Below are 22,655 nucleotides of genomic sequence, written 5' to 3'. Positions count from 1 at the left end.
CAAAGTGTGAAATGTCTAATAGTTTGTAGGTTGTTCATTTTATTAAAATTAGATTTTAAGGTAATAATAAAAGCAACTATCCTTTGAAACTAACTATGAGTGCCAAGTACCTTGCAAGCACTATTGTATTTGAGGTTTACAACACCATTCTCTAGAGAGCTGTGTTCCTTGTTAAGTAGGAGAGGCAGAGATAGAATTCAGACTCAGAAAAGCATAACTCTAAAATGCAAACTTTCAACCCATGTACACTATTCTCTTCTGAGCCCCAAAGTTTTTTTTTTGATTACTAAAAACTAAATCTATTCCAAGTCTTAATTTACTTTTAATTGTATTAAAATTTTTTTGAAAGGGAATATTCTTATTATAAAAGTAGAACATCCTGTGAAGTCTATAAAAAAAGGTAAATCAAAGAAAAAATTAATTACCCATAGTCATAATACTCCCAAATTAATTCATTCAATAACTGTAAATTCTGTAGATTTTTTAACATTAGGTATCTGTAGGCCCACATAGCCAAAGACTAGTGATGGTCTTCTTCTATCTAAAACTTAGACCCTAAAATGTGAAGGCATTAAGATTAAATGATGCCTCCCTGTTATTATATAGCAAGTGATAATGTTAAGTGTAATGTTTAAAAAATATTTTTTTCTGATAACATTATAGTTTATTAAATGTTCATATTGTCAATGTTTACAACATAATTGATAATAGTTCATGGTATTCCAGTAAATATGTAAGTATTTTAACACTTAGTTTCTTTAATTTTTTTTTTACCAACTATTGGAATTTAGTAAAATTTTACCATGTTTATTTTTGTTTAAACTTGAATCCATGTACTTATGCATTATGCATGCCTACATGATTGCAGGAATGCATTCCTTATTTATTTATTTATTTATTTATTTATTTTGGTACCAAGGAATGGACCCAGTGATGCTTATCCACTGATCCACATACGCAGCCCTTCTTTTGTATTTTATTTAGAAACAGGATCTCACTGAGTTGAGTTGCTGAGGGACTCGCTAAATTGCTGAGGCTGGCTTTGAACTCACAATCATCCTGCCTCAGCATCCCAAGACTCTGGCGTGTACCACTGAAACCAGCTACATGAATAGATGTACAAGAGACCACATTGCAGTTAAATTCTCCAGGTATATTAAACATATTATCCTTAAAGTAATTTTTATGTAGGCAATGTGTGGAGATATATATATATATATATATATATATATATATATATATATATATAAATTACTTTAAAGAATTTTATATATAATTGTATACAAACATATATAGGCATAAAAACTTGGAAAACAAGATACTTCTTTCCACTCTTTATTAGGATTATAAGATGATGGAAGAGGATTTCCCTGTAGGAAGTAAAAGGTCTCAGTATTCATATTTTTCAGGAATACTACCAAAGGAATTTTGAAGTAAGACTGCTAACAATATGTAATGGTTTTCAGTCTATTGAGAAAACAGTGGATTGAGCAAGACTATATAATAGCACTATTTTAGAGTAGAAATTTTTTTTGAGACAATTATTCCCTCAAAGAAACTTGAGAAAATAATACATTTTTTGCCTTAGAGAATTCAAAAGATGTGTTTTCTACTGTGCTGATAGTATGATACTATTTTCACAAATTAAGAGCCCTCAATAGAGAAATGGCCCGACACTATAACTACTGTCAATGGTAATAGCTCAAGATCAACTACTTTAAAATTAAAATGACAATTTATTTTTTCAGCTCTTCTCTCCTGTTTAATTGGCATCTATTCAAAAATTCCATACATGGGTCAAATTATTTATTTACCTAGAAATACATTCTGCAATGAATTTACACTGGAGCCTTTTAAAGTGAGTTGTGGTGCAGAAAATTAGATGTCTCCTGGGTAAAACATTGTGATTTTCAATAAATGCAATGGTAGATTGGTAACATCAGTTTTTAACATTTTTGAAAGAAAATTATTCATGCTGTTTCTCTGCAGTGCTGAACTTTGAGGATTCCTATAATCATTTGACCTTATGTTACATGAAGCTGACCCAGATTTGCATGCAGAGAAAAAACATTTTGGCTCAGGCAGCAATCACTAAACTCACTTAACTGAATAAATTGGTTGTTCAGTAAAAAGTCTTGGTTAAATTCCTGTATATTGAGAGATTGGGGTTTTGATGCTATGTTCAGCTTGTAAGAAAAGAAAGATAAATAAACTTAGTATTACTACATAAACAAAAGCACTATTTTACTCAGGTATTAATTGCCTGAAACTTTTGTTCAATTGATTGGTTTCTATAGATAGTAACAATTAGATACCTAACCAAGCAAGTAACTATAGATAGTACCTGAATTTACAAGTGTTATCTTTCTGACAAAATTATGGCTTTCTTCTTATACTGTATTCAATGAGTATCTTGCTTTAGGCTAAACAGTCATAGTAGATGATTTATACTTTAGAACTTTTGATTGAAAAAATCTGGGTCAAATCACCATTTCACCCAGCTATTGCCCTTCTTGGACTATTCCCTGAAGACCTTAAAAGAGCGTACTACAGGGATACTGCCACATCAATGTTCATAGCAGCACAATTCACAATACCTGGACTGTGGAACCAACCCAGATAAAGAGAAAGAAAAGAAAGAAAAAAACGAAACTCCATAATGTTGTGAAAATAAACTAACAAACATTGTTGAAATAGTAATACTGAATGGAGAAAGAATTTTAAGTATGACTAGCTTCATAATAACTATAAGTTCAAACTATGGTGATGTTTTTTTCATTAAAAGAAAAGAATGACTGTTCTTTATAGGTATAGCATCTCTGTGGTTCTTATTAACTACTATATAATAAAATTACAAATTATTGTTAGTTATACAATATTTTTATACATGTCCAAAATCATTATACATGTCCAAAATAGATTTTTCACCTTTAAAGTACTTTATACATAATAATGATTTTTAATCACTTCCCACTGAAGAAAACGATCACTATCCCCTTATTTTAGTGATTAGACACAGAGAAGTTTACCTTCTTGCTTATTGACACATAAATATAGAGACGGAGGTCAGAGTATTCATCTAGATTTGGTTCTCATTCATTCTTGGCAAATGTCATTAGTAGTTTGTTTGTTGGCTTTTTTTTTTAATATTTACTTTTAGATTTTGGCGGACACAACATGGGGTGCTGAGGATCATAACTGGGCCACCCGCATGCCAGGGAGTGCTGTACCATTTGAGCCACATCCTCTCTTGGGTGTCTTTTTAATGCAGTGCTGGGTGTTCAACCCAGTACCTCACGCATGATAGAGAAGTGCTTTACCTCTTATCCATAACCCTAGTCCCCAAAGTCCTTTACTTATTTTTTGGGGGGGAGGAGAGTGTGTGTGTGTGTAGTGCAAGGGATTGAATCCATGGCCTTAATCAGCAAAACAAGCACTCTACTGACTAAGCTATATCCTCAGCCCTGATCTATAGTCTTTTAACAGTGACAATGGAGCAGCCTGTCATTCAGCCTTTGATTCTGCACCCACTTGGCTCAGGTTGGAGGCAGGGCATGAAGCCTTGACCAATCAGTCTCTTAGGTGAGAACTGTCCAACCCTCATGCAGCTGGTGATGAGGGGGAGGGCGTCCACAATCTTCTGTTCCCTTGGTGTCTGAAGCCCACCATTTTTTCAATCTTTTTGTAGGCTTCTGTTCTGGACCCAAGCCCAGGTGTCTGTGCTATGCAGAAACTGAAAACAAATCACAGGGAGAACACTGAGAACCCTGAGAGCCAGGAAATGGTAAGTGTGCCTTGTTATCTTGAGACTGGTTAGGAAGGTGGCTTAAAGCTGACAGAAGTGGCAATGGTCGAAACTGGTAGTCATAGCTAGGGAGTCCTCATGGTCCTCTCCAGAGTCTTGTGGTCAGAGGGTCTCTCTGTGGTAACTTAGCATTCACCTCCCTCTGACTAGTCTAGTGAGGCTTAGATCAGCAGTTGAAAACCTGGGCATTTTGTTCCATAATTGTAAGGTGTTTCCAGCTTTTTTCTAAAGCCCTTTGTGGGCTTCCATGTCCCATGATTCCAGCATGGCTCCAGAATGCATAGTGAAGACTGAGATAATTACCAGGAGAGAAACACAACTACATTTGTTGTATTCAAGCATGAGAGAGGCTGCTGATTTTAGGGCTTGTTACTCATGAGGGTTTGTTTGTTTGTTTGTTTGTTTATTATTTTTTTGTGTGTGTGCGTGTTTGTTTGTTGTTTTCTTTTTGGTACCAGAAATTCAACCCAGAGGTGTTCATCCACTGATTCACATTCCCATCCTTTTTTAATATTTTTAATTAGAAACAGGGTCACTTTGAAGTTTTTAGGGCCTCACACATTTGATGATGCTGGCGTTTAACTCATTCTCTTCATGAGTCCTGAGATTTTTAAATGTAGCAGAAGCAGTATCTCAAAACCAGAACAAAAACCTGAAATCCAGAACTTCAGCTTATCTCTCCATAGGTCTCAGAATAAACCCCTAGTTTTCTAACTCTCTGTTCACATATCCAAAACTAGGGTTCTCTGTTCACAGAGAATAAGTTTAATAATGACCATGTAATGCAGATAATGGGCCTCACTCAAAGACACCTGGTGGCTAACTGAAAGATGTTAATGAGCACCATTAAGGCCTATTTCAAAAGTAAAAGACCTTGAATCCCACTTGTGGGAACACCTTCTACAAAGTCCTTTGTCCCAGGAGTGATTCCTTATTGAATTTGAAGGAAAAAGGATGGGTCACAGAAAGAATAAAAGTGAACCCATATGGTAGTCAGGATGCCTTTTCCAAAGCCTATTTTAAATGCATTATGCTCCATGTTCTGCCCAAAACCATCAGTAAACTTCTAAGATGGCACACAAAAATGATTTTTTTTCTGATATCAATCCTCATACAACATGGTGTCCGTTCTGTTTCTTCTTGCTTAAATAATTTTTTTTTCTTCAAAATTTATGAAACAAGCACCCAGATTCATGGAAAACTGAGAAATTTTGGTTCATCTAAAAACTTCATTTTCAGCATTATTAATCATTCTTTCCCCATGTTTTATTTCAAATGTATGCATAATTTATAATGTTTTTCTTCAAGAACTGGAGGGCATTTTTAAAAGATTTTCATTTATCATTCTGAGATTTTCACATGAGAAAAAAGCAGAATAATATTAGGTGACATTTAAAAGAATGAATCTCTTCTAAATGAGGTTTATGTGTCCCATTTAAAAATTTTTTAAAAACTGTAATGGGTCATCAGTTGAGGGTGTATTTATTTATTAATTAATTTGTTTATTTACTTATTTATTGTCAGACCATTTCATTAAAATAACCTACTGAAGGGGCTGGGGTTGTGGCTCAGTGATAGAGCACTCACCTATAACATGCAAGGTCTTAGGTTCGATCCTCAGCACCAAATAAAAATAAGTAAATAATAAATAAATTAATAAATAACCCACAGAAACATTCCAAACATTTCAAGAAACGCTTTTATTCTGGTGTGGTAGGAAAAAATAGAAGTGGGACTAACTTGAATTTAAATTACATGCAAGTTCAATCTTCTCTCTCTCTCTCTCTCTCTCTCTCTCTCTCTCTCTCTCTCTCTCTCTCACTCACTCTCTGTACTGAGGATTGACCCTTGAGCCTCATACTTAGAAGGCAAGCACTCTACAAGCTGAGCTATTTACTCAGTCCCATTTTTTGGGGGGGAGAAACCAGGGATTGAAGTCAGAGGCACTCTACCACTGAGCCACATTCGTACCCCTATTTTGTATTTTACTTAGAGACAGGGTTGCACTGAGTTGCTTAGTGCCTCACCATTGATGAGACTGGTTTTGAATTCATTAATTTTATTTCTCAGTCTTGTAAACAGCTGATATTACAGGCATACACCATTATGCCTTGCCAACTTCAATCTTAAGGGCTAAAGTACAGGCAAATTAGATCAAAGTCCATGTCAATATCTTGGTACTATATATATATAAAGGTGTTGATAGACCTTATGTTTTATTTACTTATATGTGGAGCTGAGAATTGATTCCAGTGTCTCACATGTGTCAGACAAGAGCTCCACTGAGCTCCAGCCCTAGCCCCCTGGAACATATTTTATTGGGGATATTGGAGGTTGAACTCATAAACACTACTAAGACAAATCCCCAGTATTTTTGTTTTGTTTTGTTTTTTACTTTATTTTGTGAAAAGATCTCACTGAGTTTTTTAGCACCTCGCTTCTGCTAAGGCTGGTTTTGAACTTCTGATAACTCTTTCTCAGCCTCTTCAGAAACTGGGATTACAGGCTTGCACCCACACACTCATTCTGACTTCCCATATAACCTAGTTCTGAGTTTTAGAATATCTGAAACAAGGTTCTCAGAGATTCCAAATTTTTTGGAGTATTTAGAAAACACCACTATCTCAGTCTTGCATTCTGGGGACCAGTTTGAATTTTAAGTATGTAGCTTCTGAAGGGATGGACTAATTGGATGCATTGCAACTGGATGGCATTTTCTGATATACTTTCTATCTAAAAGGTACTTCATTTGTTTCCTTTTATTAGATACTGTGAATAAAGTTACAATAAAAATAGATGTTTGGCAATATATTTAGCAAAAGGATTCCAAATTTTTTACATATATACCCAGAGTTATTATTAGCAGATTGTATGGCATTTTTTTTTACCAAGAATTATTATTTATATTTTTTTTATTTATTTAAATAATGGAGATTAACCCCAGGGAATTTTACCAGTGTGCTACATACCCAATCTCCAACACTTTTATTTATTGATTGATTTTTGATAGAGGGTTTCACTGGGTTTCTTAGGACGTTGCCAAGTTCTTGAGGCTGGTCTTTAACTTGAGAATAAACCCCTAGTTTTCTACCTCTTATTCTCCTAAGCCACTGGGAGTACAGGCATGTACGACCTTGCACTTCTACCCCAAGTTATTACTAGTGGATTATGTGCATTTTTGTTTAGGGCTTTTAAAGAATCTTAACCCTTTTAGAAAAGATATTTATTAAATTTATTTAAAATATATTTATTAAATGTATTTAAAAATGTCACCAACATTTTTACATATTTGTGTACTGTGGAATCCCTATTAATTATGAGATATTTGCTTGGTTTTGTATGGTTTGGTGCTGAATATTGAACCCAGAGTTGCATATCACTGAGATACATCCACATTCTTTTTTATGTTATATTTTGAGACAGGCTCTCATTAAGTTGATTGTAGCCTTGTTATGTTAATGAGGCTGTCTTTGAACTAACAATTCACCTGTTTCATTTTCCATAGCTTCTAGAATTTCAGGCATATGCCACCATGCATGACAATTTTAGTTTTTTATAATAGCCATTCCAACAGAACTGCATAGGCTGCAGAAAATTTTTTGATTACTGCATTAAATCCCTGAGGCAGTTTATGTGAAGTAGCCAGTGTAGGAGTGTTGAGTAAAGATTAGCAAGGATTGTGGAATGTGATAGACATTATTATCTAAAGTACATGTATGGGGCTGGGGATGTGGCTCAAGTGGTAGTGCTCTCACCTGGCATGCGTGCGGCCAGTGTTTGATCCTCAGCACCACATACAAACAAAGGTGTTGTGTCCGCTGAGCACTAAAAAATAAAAATATTAAAATTCTCTCTCTCTCTCTCTCTCTCTCTCTCTCTCTCTCTCTTTAAAAAAATAAAGTACAAATATGAAGACAGGAATTGATGTGAACATACTTTATATACAAACAGAGGTATGAAAAAATTGTTCTATATGTGTAATAAGAATTACGATGCATTCTGCTGTCATGTATTTAAAAAATAAAACAAATAATATTTATATGTATTGCTGAGAATCAAACTCAGTGCTTTTGCACATGTTAGCAAAGTAGTCTACCACTGAGACACAACTCCAGCCCATGTAACCAGCTTTTTATACTCTCTTTGTAGTAATCAGAAACAACTTTAAAAATTGAAATTGCATTTATATCACTTTTCCTAGTACAGTAATGCATTACTAACTAAACTTATTCTTAGTATTTTTTAAAAATAATCTAATGGATGACTGTTATTTCTTTCCAGAGACTATTTTATCACTTCTTTAGGCCTTGGTGAAGGGCCTTTTTTTTTCAGAATATAGATGTCTTCTATTATCAAATGGGTCCATGCTAAGTGTGTTGAAAATAGTGATTCTAGAACTTCACACAATCTACACATTTCCAAGACTATAGAAGAAAGGGAAAGACAATATTCATAACCAAGAAACCATTTCCATTGGAAGCATAGTATCAGTGTCCAACCTGGAGTATAATCCAGGTCTTTCAGTGTGGTAAGGTTGTTTAAGAACCACAAACATAGGTTTTTGGGATCCTCTAAAGTACACTGAATGGCTTTAAATCATTACTCTTCTTCAAAATAAAATTTCTGCTACCTACTTAAAAATAAAGCACTATGAATGAGAAAGGTGAATGAGACATAAGTTCTGTGGAGGTACTGAGGTTGACCTTTAATTATAGTTCATAAATAGTCAAATAAGAAGGGCCTTAGGGTGGTCTCATCTTTTCCAACACATGATATGGAATACTTAGATTAACTGACATGAAATAATGAAAATGCATTTCAGGAAAGTGATGTCACAGAAATTTTCAGGGTAGAATCTTAGAAATGTGGGAAAAATATATTCATATTAATATGCATTTCTATACAAAAAAAAGTGATAAGTACATGAGTAGGGTAAATTCAGTATGCCTCGTGCATTGTAGGTTGAAGGTAATGATAAAGTAATAACTGAGGAGATCCAGAACTCTATAATTGTGGGAGACATTAATAGCAATTTAGAAAAAGAAAATATAGTTAAATCCCTTTAGATTTGCCTCGGTCATCTGTTCCTCTAATGAATTTGATTCTGTCAAATGAAATTATGTGGGTATGGTTCTCTCTGAATTTATGTTTTCTCTTGTTTTTAGGATTTTGTCAGCTATGTCATGTAAAGCCCAGTCTAAACTCTCTTTGGGGGATCTTTTACCTCCTGTTCTGGACTGCAGAGCAGAGATCCACCTCACTCATTCTGTGCAATGAATTGACTTTTGTAAATCTTTGCCAACAATGGTTGGAAGAACAAGCATATTGGAGGGTCTTTCATATCCTATAATATGGTTGTCAAACCTTGTGGGTTAAAACGTAGTTACTTGCTATGTTAGCAACATCTTCCCTATGAGAAGGGCTTACCTATATTGTTTGGTTTGGAAGCCCCGTGAACACAGAAGAGAAGCATTTATGCTCACAAACAAAGGAATGCCAAAAGCCATTAGATGTGAGAAAATACAAAAAATAAAATCTTCCCTTAGAGCTTTCAGAGGTAAAAAGTTTATTTCTGTTTTCTATAAGAAAACTAAAATTTCTCTTTGGCCTGACAATATTTTGATGTTTTAAACTTGCTTGCAATTTCTACCTGTGTTTTGAATTCACCTATGCCTGGCTATCCCTTACCAGATAGCAACCCTCTCTAAAACTTTACTGGTGCCTCATAAATTCTGGCTCCCACTGACCCAATAAAAATTCTCTCTAAATCTCAGTGGCAGCTCATATATTCTAAGTCTGGAGCTGAATTTATTCCCTCCCTTGAAATGTTAGCCATGTAGATCCTTAACCTGCTATCTGCCTTTAGATTATGATTTTCAAAATCTTGTTAGCTGTAAGTACCTTAGCACCCACCTCCTTTGTAACTTTTTGTGCTGTAAAAATATTTTCCTGAAAATCAGGGGGATGATCTCTAGCATGGGGTCTTGTAAGAGACAGTCCTGGCCAGCTTTTGTCTACACAATACAATCTTGATTTAATTTGATTTAAAATTGGTGGTCTTTACTTTGTGTTTTGGTTTAACATTAATCTTTTTTTTTTAACTTTACTGTAAATAAAACCAAAGAACACAACAAAACTCCTGTAAATGAGCCAGGTGCATAAGAATAGTCATTCCTTACTGAAAGCACAGTATTCATTATAGAAATGATATAAAAGATCTCTCAAATATCAAGAGAGTTTAGGAGGTAGAAATTTTATTTCTTTCAGAATATAGGTAGTAAAATAGTACAAAAGAGAAAATGTGAAGCATGAATATATTAAGTAATATGCAAAAAAATCACCAAAATATTTATTACAAAAAATCATATCTACAGAAATGGTTCAAAGAAGCTGTCTTTTTGTCAGGAATAAACATTTGGATAAAAATGGAAGTTTTGGTTCTCTTTTTAAGTAGTTTTACTCACAGTGAATTATCTTTACACTATTTCTGCATTTTACTGGTTGGAACTAATTATAATTCATATATCTTCAAAAAAGGTACTGAATGCAGAAAAATATTATTGCTCATGTTTGAATCACCTACATTATTTGATCTTTCCCTTTTTAAACAAAAAATCTGCATAAAACCATCTCTTAATAAATATCTCTATCTCTGTACATTAGCAGCAACTGAGTTATAAAATTTGCTATGATAACTTGTCTCTTCATGTACTTAAAGACTATGAATTTGTTGCTTAGCACTTAGGTATAATTCTCTATGGTGTTCTCTAGTTATTTTTGTCTCTATGTTTTATACCAAGCTCTTAGTATGTGCCTTAATTACTCTGTGTAGCAATGTAGGATTTATGTCTTACTTGTGACACTTTGTTTCCAGAACTGTGTCTAAAGGGAAATATTTACAAAATGATTATCGAGGAAAAAAATCTATTTAGTATTATATTTTATTTTATATCTATTTATATGTTTATGTATACATATTTTATTATTTAGAAACACACTTTGATCTGAAACTATAGTGCTACTAGTGTATGTTAGCTTGAATTGGTTGTGAGAAACAAACTAAAAAGACATTTCTCTGTGTTGGTTGGTGATTTCTGGAACCTCAGGAACCTAGTGAATAATGGCAGAAATAAGTAACTCTCTAGTTTGAGACAGAACCACCAAACTAGATGATGTTTTGCTCCTGCTTTCTATCTTGATCATTGGAATCATAACTTTAAATATACATGGAAGACTTTTGGAATTCTGTACTGTTACTTCTTTTAAAAAAAATCAATGAAAGTGAAAAATAATGCAGGAAAGATAGATAATTAATTTCAAACTATTCATTTGTTAAAATAAATAATTTTTTTAAATCACCAGAAATTCTGAAAAGTTAGAAAAGTTGAAAGCTTTAGAAATAGCCTAAGGCAATTTCTCTTTTCTCAGTATAGTAGACTATGTTTCTCTTTTCTCAGGACAGTATACTATGTCTCCAACTCATTCCTCTATAGAATTGGACTGTGTGCAAATATGAAAAATAAGTGCTAAGATGCCCCACGTGGCTTTGAAGTTTAAAATCTTGACAAAAGCTCAAATCTGCCATTTTTCTACTTTACAGATTACAAAATCTTAAATTTATAAACTTCACAAACATTTGAAGAAGTGTAATTCAAAATGACCTAAAAAATGAAAAAATCATTGAAGGATGACCCATTGAACATGAGGACTTATAATATTGAAGCCCTTATATTAAATGTCTTCTTATCATTGTCAAAATTTTCCATGTTCATATTATTAATATATTAATCAAAATTTTTATGCATTTAATAACAAATATCTAATTTCCTATTTTATTCTGTCTTTTAAAAAATTAGTAGTAATCAATATTAATAATTTAATGCTCATACTTTTAAAGTATGAAACATATGCTTTAAAAGCTATGGCTATAGCAAGTGAAAAATCCAGCCTAATTTTCATTTAAGACTGGAAGCCATCTCATCACAAAGGCATGAAAAGTTAATTTCTGCTTCATTATAAATTACCTTGATTTGTAACCTTGCTTGAAATGCCTTCCAGTGCCTTGAACTCATCCATGTCTGGTTTTCCCTGATGAGATAACCACCCTCGCTGAAACTTTAGTGATGACTCATAAATTCTGGCTTTCCCTGACCAAATAACAACTCACTCTGAAACTTTAGTGATGCATCATAAATTCTGATGTTGTTATCTAAATTTACTCCCTGAGTGCTGAACCATTTAGACCATTAACCTACTACCTGCATTTGTATTATGCTTATGAAAATCCTGTTATTCGTGTAAGTTCTCAAGACACCCCCCTTTTGCAACCTTTTGTGCTATAAAACTACAGTCCTAGAGAACTGGAATGGTGTCTTCTTTTCCCATGGGTTCCAGGAGAGACTGTTATGCTCAAATATGGGACCCCCAAAAGACCACCAGAGACCAAGATCGATGTAAGCACCAAAGAGATGTTTATTGCAATCTAGCTCAGTCCTCCACACATACAGCAACTGGTGGCTTAGAGGCCCTGAGCCCAGGGTTAGCAGTTTTATAACCCTTTTGGAAGGCAGGAACCCCACATACATCATAGCATCTCTTAGCAAATCATCACACACCTTGGGAAAATCATAAACAACTGTAAAACATGATTAGCACATTCACTGGTGGGAACAAGTTGGGTAAGCGTGATTAATTAGTTCAAGATGGGTATTCATTTGAACAGACTGGCTTAGGCCACAAGGGGAGTGTATGCTGAATTGTATGGTTTCCCAAAATGTTATCAACCACCATAAACTACTGTAAGGGTCATTTGGAATCCCAGGAATTTTCCCTGCTTCATGCTGATTGGTGGCTGCTAAGGGGTTGCTATGGATCCCCACCTAGCCTGACTGAGTCACAGACACCAGGCCCAGCAGATGTCGTCTGTTATTTGTAGATAAACAACTCAGCAGGTTGGGTATGAGCCTAGGAGTGCTCTGTGTGTCTTTCCAAGGACAAGAGTCAAGCCCCCTTTCTTCAACAGTCTTTGCTCTGAGGTAGAGGCTGGTTTCTCACCTTATACCTTATGGTTTTTTTATGTATTTTTTTTAGCTGTATCTGGACACAATACCTTTATTTCACTTATTTATTTTTATGTGGTACTGAGTATTGAACCCAGGGTCTTGCACATGGGAGGTGAGCACTCTACTGCTGAGCCACAATCCCAGCCCCTTATGTCTTGTTTTTATTGGGCATTTTTACTTTAGGGGGTTTCTTCCCAGTTCAAACTTCAATCTGTCACCTAAAAAGAACAGAGATCAATCAATCAGTCAATAAAATTTTATAATTATTGTCATCATTTTATATTAATTCCTGAATAATATACAAGCATATGTAATTCATAAACTGAAATGACTTTATATGTAAGTTTAAATTTAAAGTAGTTCCCACTTATGGGAAAACAACCTTGTCTTAAAATAACAGCAGCCTGAGACACTGGGGTACATTTCTCAGATTAAAAAGAAAAACAGCACTCAATGACCTGAGATTCTAGCCCTCATTCTTGCCTGGATTGGATAATATTCCCTGTCACTCAAAAAAGGGCTCACTTCTCTCAGATCCAATGTTCATGATCTGAAGTCCCTTCCAATCAAGAGAATTTTGTGGGAACTGTCCAATCCTGTGTGTCATCAGGGAGTAGGAGGGTGGGCTTTCACTTCTTATCTCCTGAGTCCTCCATTTTTGCCATCTGTAGTCTCATACTTCAGAGTCACAGGTTGTTCTGCTATTCAGGAACTGAGGATCCCAAGTAGCCCTACTTCTGAGAACCAGGAAATGGTGAGTGTGCATTGGCCTAGCAAGGGAGGCTGGGGGAGGAAGACTATTGGAACCACAAGACTGGCTGTGTTGAAAACAGGAGCTAGCAGATTGGGACCCTGGGCAGTCTCTGGAGTCTGCAGGCTTAAGTCCTCCACTGGGCCACTATGTCCTAAGTCCTACTGGCCAACCAGGTGGGGAACATGTCACTGGCAGAGACTCTTTGCTGCCTTCCTTAAGCTCAGAGGGCATCCTCAGAATCTGCGTAAAATACTATGTGGCAGGTGTGTTCCTGCAGCCCAGTGTCTTACCAGATGCTGGAGATTGACAGGTGAAATAAGTATCAAAATCAAATCTCCAAGGGCAATTTTCCTGCAGGAGAGGGGCTGTCATTTTGTCATTATGGTACCTAATTTCCTTTTGGGCTAGCTAATTTTCATTTTGACATTCTTTTATTTTTACTTTCTTCATTATTATTATTTTGTAAAAGTTAGGTGAACTCAGGGATACTTTACTACTTAGCCATATCCTTGGAAGTGGAGCCAGATTTACAGATAGGTAGTTAGTGTATTTAGGTAAATTGGGTCTAATAGCCAGTAAGATCAAGAATGAACACCATATTGAGGATGGAGTCAAGAATAAGGGGAATTGAAAATGTCCCCAAGGCCCTGAGCCCATCACAAGGAAATTTTAATGAAGCAGCTCACAGCAAACATGAGGATGCTAATCCAAAAGCCCTTCCTGACCAGATTACTCCTTCAGCCCACCTGTCCTCCACACTTTGGGTCTTCCCACCTACATTCCAACACTGCAAGATAACAGAACAAAGGACAGGAATGTGATAGGAATGAGGGATAGCTGAAGGAAGACCTTAGCTATAAAAAAGCTAAAAAGACCTTAGTTTTAAAAAAAAATACCTTTCATGGATTCTACCTCTTTGGCCCCCCTTTTTCTTCTTGGGAGAAGTCTTTTCTACTGTCCTTTAATAAAGCTTCTACTTTTTGCTCTAAACCTGCCTTGGCACAGTTCTCTGGTGTTATACTTCAGCATTTGGGAAGCAAGGACTCTTCACCCATAAACAGCCCTAACAGGTTTAAATTTATTTTGAGAAAGGCCCTAGCTAAGTTGCTGAGATTATTTTTGTTATGGTTTGATTTATCTAGAATTTTCTATTGCAATAAAGCATACTGTTTTTACATATATATGTGTTCATATGGGGATCTTATTTATATTGTGATTCTTTGATGATTATTGTAATATTATAATTTCACAATATCTATGAATAGTAGGTCATGATAAGTTCGTTTTTTGCTCTTATAATTGAAAAGGTTTTTGACTAAAGTTACATATAACTTTGAAGATGAATTTTTAAAATTTATGCTTATTGCATTATTGCTGTATTTAATAGTCAGGTTTATTTTGACATAACCATAAAACATGGAATATAATTTGCCCCCCTTAGGTATCCAGTAGTTCCCTTTTGCCTATTCTCCTATTTTCTTCTATCTTATATTTATTTATCATTTTTTTAAAAATTATCGCTTCATAGAATACACATAAAAGTAGACTTCATGTGATATGTTCATATTTGTACATAGAAATTTGGTGAGATATATTGTTTAATTTGAAAGAAAATTATCATCTTTATAATGATGAGTTTTATCCTCTGTACATGGGATGTATAATTCAGTCTTTTATGTGCTTTTTGTGACTTTCATTTTCTCATAATTTCTACATATTTAGTTTCTGAAAATGTACACATATGAAATACCACTTGCATAAGGCACCTATGTAAAATTTATGCATAGTGTTTTATGCTCTTTTGTAAACTGGATATATTATGGAATGTAACTGGCTCTAGCTACCAATTTTTCTACAGATTATTATTTATCTCTTTCATGATCTATATTGTATTGAGCCGTGTCCTTGGGCTTCAAGTTTTTGGGTGAGTACCATTGAGTACTTATATGTTATTATGATCACATATGCTCTAATTTCAGTAAGTCTCTGTGATGGGGAGTATCATGAATATTCAATAGCAAAATAGTTTCCACAAATAGATATTAATTTAAACTCCTTTTGAGTTAATGATTATTGATTTGTTTTAAATGTTTATCAATATTACTTAATTTTTCCCATGATGGGTTTTTATTTTGTATTTCTTAAGTTTCTAAAGTTTTTGAATTTTATACTTAATAAACATATCTCATGTATAAATTTGTAGTTCAAACTTCTGTCCTTTATATCTTTTTGGCTTAAAAGATGAGAAAAGAATCTCAAAATGCAGCTAGTGATTGATTTCAAGAAAAAGAAAAAGTTTTAAATTATTTTTTTTAAATTGACATTTTTCTTTCCTCATCTTTTATTATAGATTTTTTTGTATGATCGTAAAGGTAGGTTATTTAAAGTGGATTCCAGGGCTTATCTTTGTTAATTACTACAGGAAAAATAAATAAGAAATTTCTCTACACTATGGCTGCATGAAAGTGATTAAATTTCTTTAAAATTATATGGTAATAAAATTGTTAAATGACATATTTACTAAACATCCACTCATTAAAATTTTTTTTCTGTAATATTTTTGGCAGTGAATCATGAACTCTATTATCTGGATTTTGGAGTTTAAAATAAAATCATATGGAATAAAATTTGGCCACTCCTAGAAATATTTATACATAATTTGTTGTTTACTTAATGACATGTTGTGGAGATAGCAACTAATGAACATATTTATTTTTAGAAATACTTACTTTTGTCCTTTTCAGTTTCTAAAAAGCCTTTTAGATTTATTTCCTTAGTGAGTCACTCAGGACCACTGATGTGTGTGTTTTTTTTTTTTTCATTTTGTAATCTCCAGGCATTTACCCTTCTAAGAAATCTATGTTCTGAGCTCTGTTTCTGAAGATTTTCTTAAAATGACAGAAAAAAAAGTATTTGTGTTGCCCCTGAAATGTATTCTCAAAGCACTCTCTTCAAAATGGAGAGAAAATAATATTTCCCCAGACTGACATCCCTGTGTCAGGAGCTAACATTGATGATCTTTGAAGAAATTTCTACAATTCTGTCTCTGGGTAGTTTTCTCTTTTCTGCTGAATTGCCATTTAGTATCCACATACACATGTTTTTTTTTTTCCTAAAAATATTTTATTTATTTATTTATTTATTTATTTATTTATTTATTTATTTATTTATTTTTTAAATTAATTTTTATTGTAGGTTGTTCAAAACATTACATAGTTCTTGATATATCATATTTCACACTTTGATTCAAGTGGGATATGAGCTCCCATTTTTACCCCATATACAGATTGCAGAATCACATCAGTTGCAGAACCGTTGATTTACATATTGCCATTCTGGTGTCTGTTGTATTCTGCTGCCTTTCCTATCCTCTACTATCCCCCCTCCCCCCTCCCCTCCCCTCTTCTCTCTCTACCCCCTCTACTGTAGTTCATTTCTCCCCCTTATATTTTTCCTCCTTTCCCCTCACTTCCTCTTGTATGTAATTTTGTATACCCCTGAGGGTCTCCTTCCATTTACATGCAATTTGCCTTCTCCCTCCCTTTCCCTCCCACCTCTCGTCCCTGTTTAATGTTAATCTTCTTCTCATGCTCTTCGTCCCTACTCTGTTTTTAGTTACTGTCCTTATATCAAAGAAGACATTTGGCATTTGTTTTTAAGGGATTGGCTAGCTTCACTTAGCATAATCTGCTCTAATGCCATCCATTTCCCTCCAAATTCTATGATTTTGTCATTTCTTAATGCAGAGTAAAACTCCATTGTGTATAAATGCCACATTTTTTTTATCCATTCGTCTATTGAAGGGCATCTAGGTTGGTTCCACAGTCTTGCTATTGTGAATTGTGCTGCTATGAACATGGATGTAGCAGTGTCCCTATAGTGTGCTCTTTTTAGGTCTTTAGGGAATAGACCGAGTAGGGGAATAGCTGGATCAAATGGTGGTTCCATTCCGAGCTTTCCAAGAAATCTCCATACTGCTTTCCAAATTGGCCGCACCAAATTGCAGTCTCACCAGCAATGTACAAGAGTACCCTTTTCCCCACATCCTTGCCAGCACTTGTTGCTGTTTGACTTCCTAATGGCTGCCAATCTTACTGGAGTGAGATGGTATCTTAGGGTGGTTTTGATTTGCATTTCTCTGACTGCTAGAGATGGTGAGCATTTTTTCATATACTTGTTGATTGATTGTATGTCCTCCTCTGAGAAATTTCTGTTCAGGTCCTTGGCCCATTTGTTGATTGGGTTATTCGTTATCTCATTGTCTAATTTTTTTAGTTCTTTGTATATTCTGGATATTAGGGCTCTGTCTGAAGTGTGAGGAGTAAAGATTTGTTCCCAGGACGTAGGCTCCCTATTTACCTCTCTTATTGTTTCTTTTGCTGAGAAAAAACTTTATAGTTTGAGTAAGTCCCATTTGTTGATTCTAGTTATTAACTGTTGTGCTATGGGTGTCCTACTGAGGAATTTGGAGCCCGACCCCACAGTATGTAGATCATGGCCAACTTTTTCTTCTATCAAACGCCATGCCTCTGATTTGATATCAAGTTCCTTGATCCACTTTGAGTTAACTTTTGTGCATGGCGAGAGAAAGGGATTCAGTTTAATTTTTTTGCAAATGGATTTCCAGTTTTCCCAACACCATTTGTTGAAGATGCTATCCTTCTTCCATTGCATGCTTTTAGCCTCTTTATCGAATATAAGATAGTTGTAGTTTTGTGGATTGGTTTCTGTGTCCTCTATTCTGTACCATTGGTCCACCCGCCTGTTTTGGTACCAGTACCATGCTGTTTTTGTTACTATTGCTCTGTAGTATAGTTTGAAGTCTGGTATAGCTATACCGCCTGATTCACACTTCCTGCTTAGCATTGTTTTTGCTATTCTGGGTCTTTTATTTTTCCATATGAATTTCATGATTGCTTTCTCTATTTCTACAAGAAATGCCATTGGGATTTTGATTGGCATTGCATTAAACCTATAGAGAACTTTTGGTAATATCGCCATTTTGATGATGTTACTTCTACCTATCCATGAACAGGGTATATTTTTCCATCTTCTAAGATCTTCTTCTATTTCTTTCTTTAGGGTTCTGTAGTTTTCATTGTATAAGTCTTTCACCTCTTTTGTAAGTTGGATTCCCAAGTATTTTATTTTTTTTGAGGATATTGTGAATGGGGTGGTTGTCCTCATTTCCATTTCAGAGGATTTGTCGCTGATATACAGCAATGCCTTTGATTTATGCGTGTTGATTTTATAGCCTGCCACTTTGCTGAATTCATTTATTAGCTCTAATAGTTTCTTTGTAGACCCTTTTGGGTCTGCTAGGTATAGAATCATGTCATCTGCAAATAGTGATAATTTGAGTTCTTCTTTTCCTATTTTTATGCCTTTAATTTCTTTCGTCTGTCTAATTGCTCTGGCCAGTGATTCGAGAACTATGTTGAACAAAAGTGGTGAGAGAGGGCATCCCTGTCTTGTTCCAGATTTTAGAGGGAATGCCTTCAGTTTTCCTCCATTCAGAATGATGCTAGCCTGAGGCTTAGCATAGATTGCTTTTAAAATATTGAGGTATGTTCCTGTTATCCCTAGTTTTTCTAGAGTTTTGAACATAAAGGGATGCTGTACTTTGTCGAATGCTTTTTCCGCATCTATCGAGATGATCATATGGTTCTTATTTTTAAGCCTATTGATGTGGTGAATAACATTTATTGATTTCCATATATTGAACCAACCTTGCATCCCAGGGATAAATCCTACCTGATCATGGTGCACAATTTTTTTGATATGTTTTTGTATCCAGTTCGCCAGAAGTTTATTGAGGATTTTTGCATCTAGGTTCATTAGAGATATTGGTCTGTAGTTTTCTTTCTTTGAAAAGTCTTTGTCTGGTTTAGGAATCAGGGTGATGTTGGCCTCATAGAATGAATTTGGAAGTTCTCTCTCTTTTTCTATTTTCTGAAATAGCTTGAAAAGTATTGGTATTAGTTCCTCTTTAAAGGTTTTGTAAAACTCTGCTGTATACCCATCCAGTCCTGGGCTTTTCTTAGTTGGTAGTCTTTTTGATGGTATCTTCTATTTCCTCAATTGATATTGGTCTGTTTAGGTTGTCAATATCCTCCTGACTCAATCTGGGCAAATCATATGACTTAAGAAATTTATCGATGCCTTCACTATCTTCTATTTTCTTGGAGTATAAGGATTCAAAATAATTTCTGATAATCTTCTGTATTTCTGAAGTGTCTGTTGTGATATTGCCTTTTTCATCCCATATGCTGGTAATTTGAGTTCTCTCTCTTCTTCTCTTCGTTAGCGTGGCTAAGGGTCTGTCGATTTTCTTTATTTTTTCAAAGAACCAACTTTTAGTTTTGTCAATTTTTTCTATTGTTTCTTTCGTTTTGATTTCATTAATTTCAGCTCTGATTTTAATTATTTCTTGTCTTCTACTTCTTTTGCTGTTGTTTTGCTCTTCTTTTTCTAGGATTTTGAGTTGAAGTATTAGATCATTTATTTTTTGGTTTTTTCTTTTTTTAAGGAATGAACTCCAAGCAATAAATTTTCCTCTTAGAACTGCTTTCAATGTGTCCCATAGGTTCCGATATGTTGTGTCTGTGTTTTCATTTATCTCTAAGAATTTTTTAATTTCCTCCTTGATGTCTTCTATAACCCATTGATCATTCAGTAACCTATTGTTCATTCTCCAAGTGATGCATGATTTTTCCTTACTTCTTTTATCGTTAATTTTCAATTTCATTCCATTATGATCAGATAAGATGCATGGTATTATCTCTACACCTTTATATTGTCTAAGAGTTGCCCTGTGACATAATATATGATCTATTTTTGAGAAGGATCCATGTGCTGCTGAGAAAAAAGTGTAACTGCTTGATGTTGGGTGGTATATTCTATATATATCAATTAAGTCTAGGTTATTAATTGTGTTATTGAGCTCTATAGTTTCCTTATTCAACTTTTGTTTGGAAGATCTGTCCAGTGGTGAGAGAGGTGTGTTGAAGTCTCCCATGATTATTGTATGGTGGTCTATTAGACTCTTCAACTTGAGAAGAGTTTGTTTGATGAACATAGCTGCACCATTGTTTGGGGCATATATATTTATGATTGTTATGTCTTGTTGGTGTATTGGTGAATGGTTCCCTTGAGAAGTATGTAGTGTCCCTCTTCATCCCTTTTGATTAACTTTGGCTTGAAATCTATTTTATTTGATATGAGTATGGACACTCCTGCTTGTTTCCGAAGTCCATATGAGTGATATGATTTTTCCCAACCTTTCACCTTCAGTATATGTATGTCTTTTCCTATCAAATGCGTCTCCTGAAGGCAGCATATTGTTGGGTCTTGTTTTGTGATCCATTCTACTAGCCTGTGTCTCTTAATTGGTGAGTTTAAGCCATTAACATTTAGTGTTATTATTGAGATATGGGTTGTTCTTCCAGCCATATTTGTTTATTTATGTTACTAAACATGGTTTGTTTTCCTCTTTGATTATTCCCCCCCTTTACTGTACTACCTCCCGCTGTTGGTTTTCATTGACATTTTTCATTTCCTCTTCTTGTAATAATTTGCCTATTATGTTTTGAAGAGATGGTTTTCTAGCTGCAAATTCTTTTAACTTTTGTTTATCATGGAAGGTTTTAATTTCATCTTCCATCCTGAAGCTTAATTTCGTGGGATACACAATTCTTGGTTGGAACCCATTTTCTTTCAGTGTATGAAATATGTTATTCCAGGATCTTCTAGCTTTCAGAGTCTGTGTTGAAAGATCAGCTGTTATCCTGATTGGTTTACCCCTAAATGTAATCTGCTTCCTTTCTCTTGTAGCTTTTAAAATTCTCTCCTTATTCTGTATGTTGGGCATCTTCATTATAATGTGTCTAGGTGTGGATTTCTTATGATTTTGCACATTCGGCATCCTGTAGGCTTCTAGGATTTGGGATTCTGTCTCATTCTTCAAGTCTGGGAAGTTTTCTCGTATTATTTCGTTGAATAGATTGCTCATTCCTTTGATTTGGACCTCAATACCTTCCTGTATCCCAATGACTCTTAAGTTTTGCTGGGAGCCATCAGCCAAGTAGGTATGACAAATTCCTTGCCAGCTTACTCCCATGCTGTCTAGTGGAAGGACTTCTGTAAGGTGACCTTGCTCAAGGACCAGGGCAGGATCCGTGTTTAGGGTGTTCCCCCTTTAGAATAGGGCGGTTTAGCATAATAGGAGATTAGGGTGTTCCCCCTTTAGAATAGGGCAGTTTAGCATAATAGGAGATTAGGGTGTTCCCCCTTTAGAATAGGGCGTATCCTGCTGCTGAGTTCCTCTTGAGCGCTTAGGGTCGGACAGTATATTTTGGGAGACAGAAGCCCATGCGGAGTGGATTTAGGCAGGAGTGGATTTGGGAGAAGTGGATTTGGGCAGAGAACGTGGATTCCCCCAGAGCGTGTTTGTAGACGGCCGGTGTGAGTTCGGGAATAAAGAATTGCTGTTTGAATCTACAAGCTGTGTGGAGACTCGTGATTCCTGCCCAGCCAGAGACTGCGGCATCTGGTGGCCCGTACGGGGAACGCCTGAAGCTTGGGGGTAAGTGAAATTGTTCAGCCCCTGAAGGAGAGCAAAAGAATGGGTGAGCATTTCAAAAAACAATGTGTTCTCCTTTTGATTTATTATTTTTTTATTTCAAGTTGCCTGTTCCTAGAACTTTCTCAGGCAAACTGGGGAAAATGGTTAACTCAAGGTTTGAAGTTGTTCACCTCCGAGGGAGAGAAATTGTTAGAGAAAAAAGGCACCCCAGTAAGACCAAGAACAGTTAGGGCATATGTTGATACAATACAAAAATGCAGCCCATGGCTTTTAAACGAGAAGTTGTTAAATATTTCAATGGGACCATCATGGTATCCTGTAGAAGGATTTTTCTTCAACAAGAAAGAGATGGCTAATTCTGTTTACTACATTTGTCTAAGATCTTGGTTTTTACAGACATCTGATTAATTTACAAAGCTAAAGTGTTAAAATATCAACCACTAAATATAA

This window comes from Callospermophilus lateralis, unplaced genomic scaffold (genome assembly GCF_048772815.1).
Source record: "Callospermophilus lateralis isolate mCalLat2 unplaced genomic scaffold, mCalLat2.hap1 Scaffold_659, whole genome shotgun sequence".
In the NCBI taxonomy this organism is placed as follows: Eukaryota; Metazoa; Chordata; class Mammalia; order Rodentia; family Sciuridae; genus Callospermophilus; species Callospermophilus lateralis.
The sequence above is the reverse complement of the archived record's forward strand: the minus strand, read 5'-3'. Positions refer to the sequence as shown.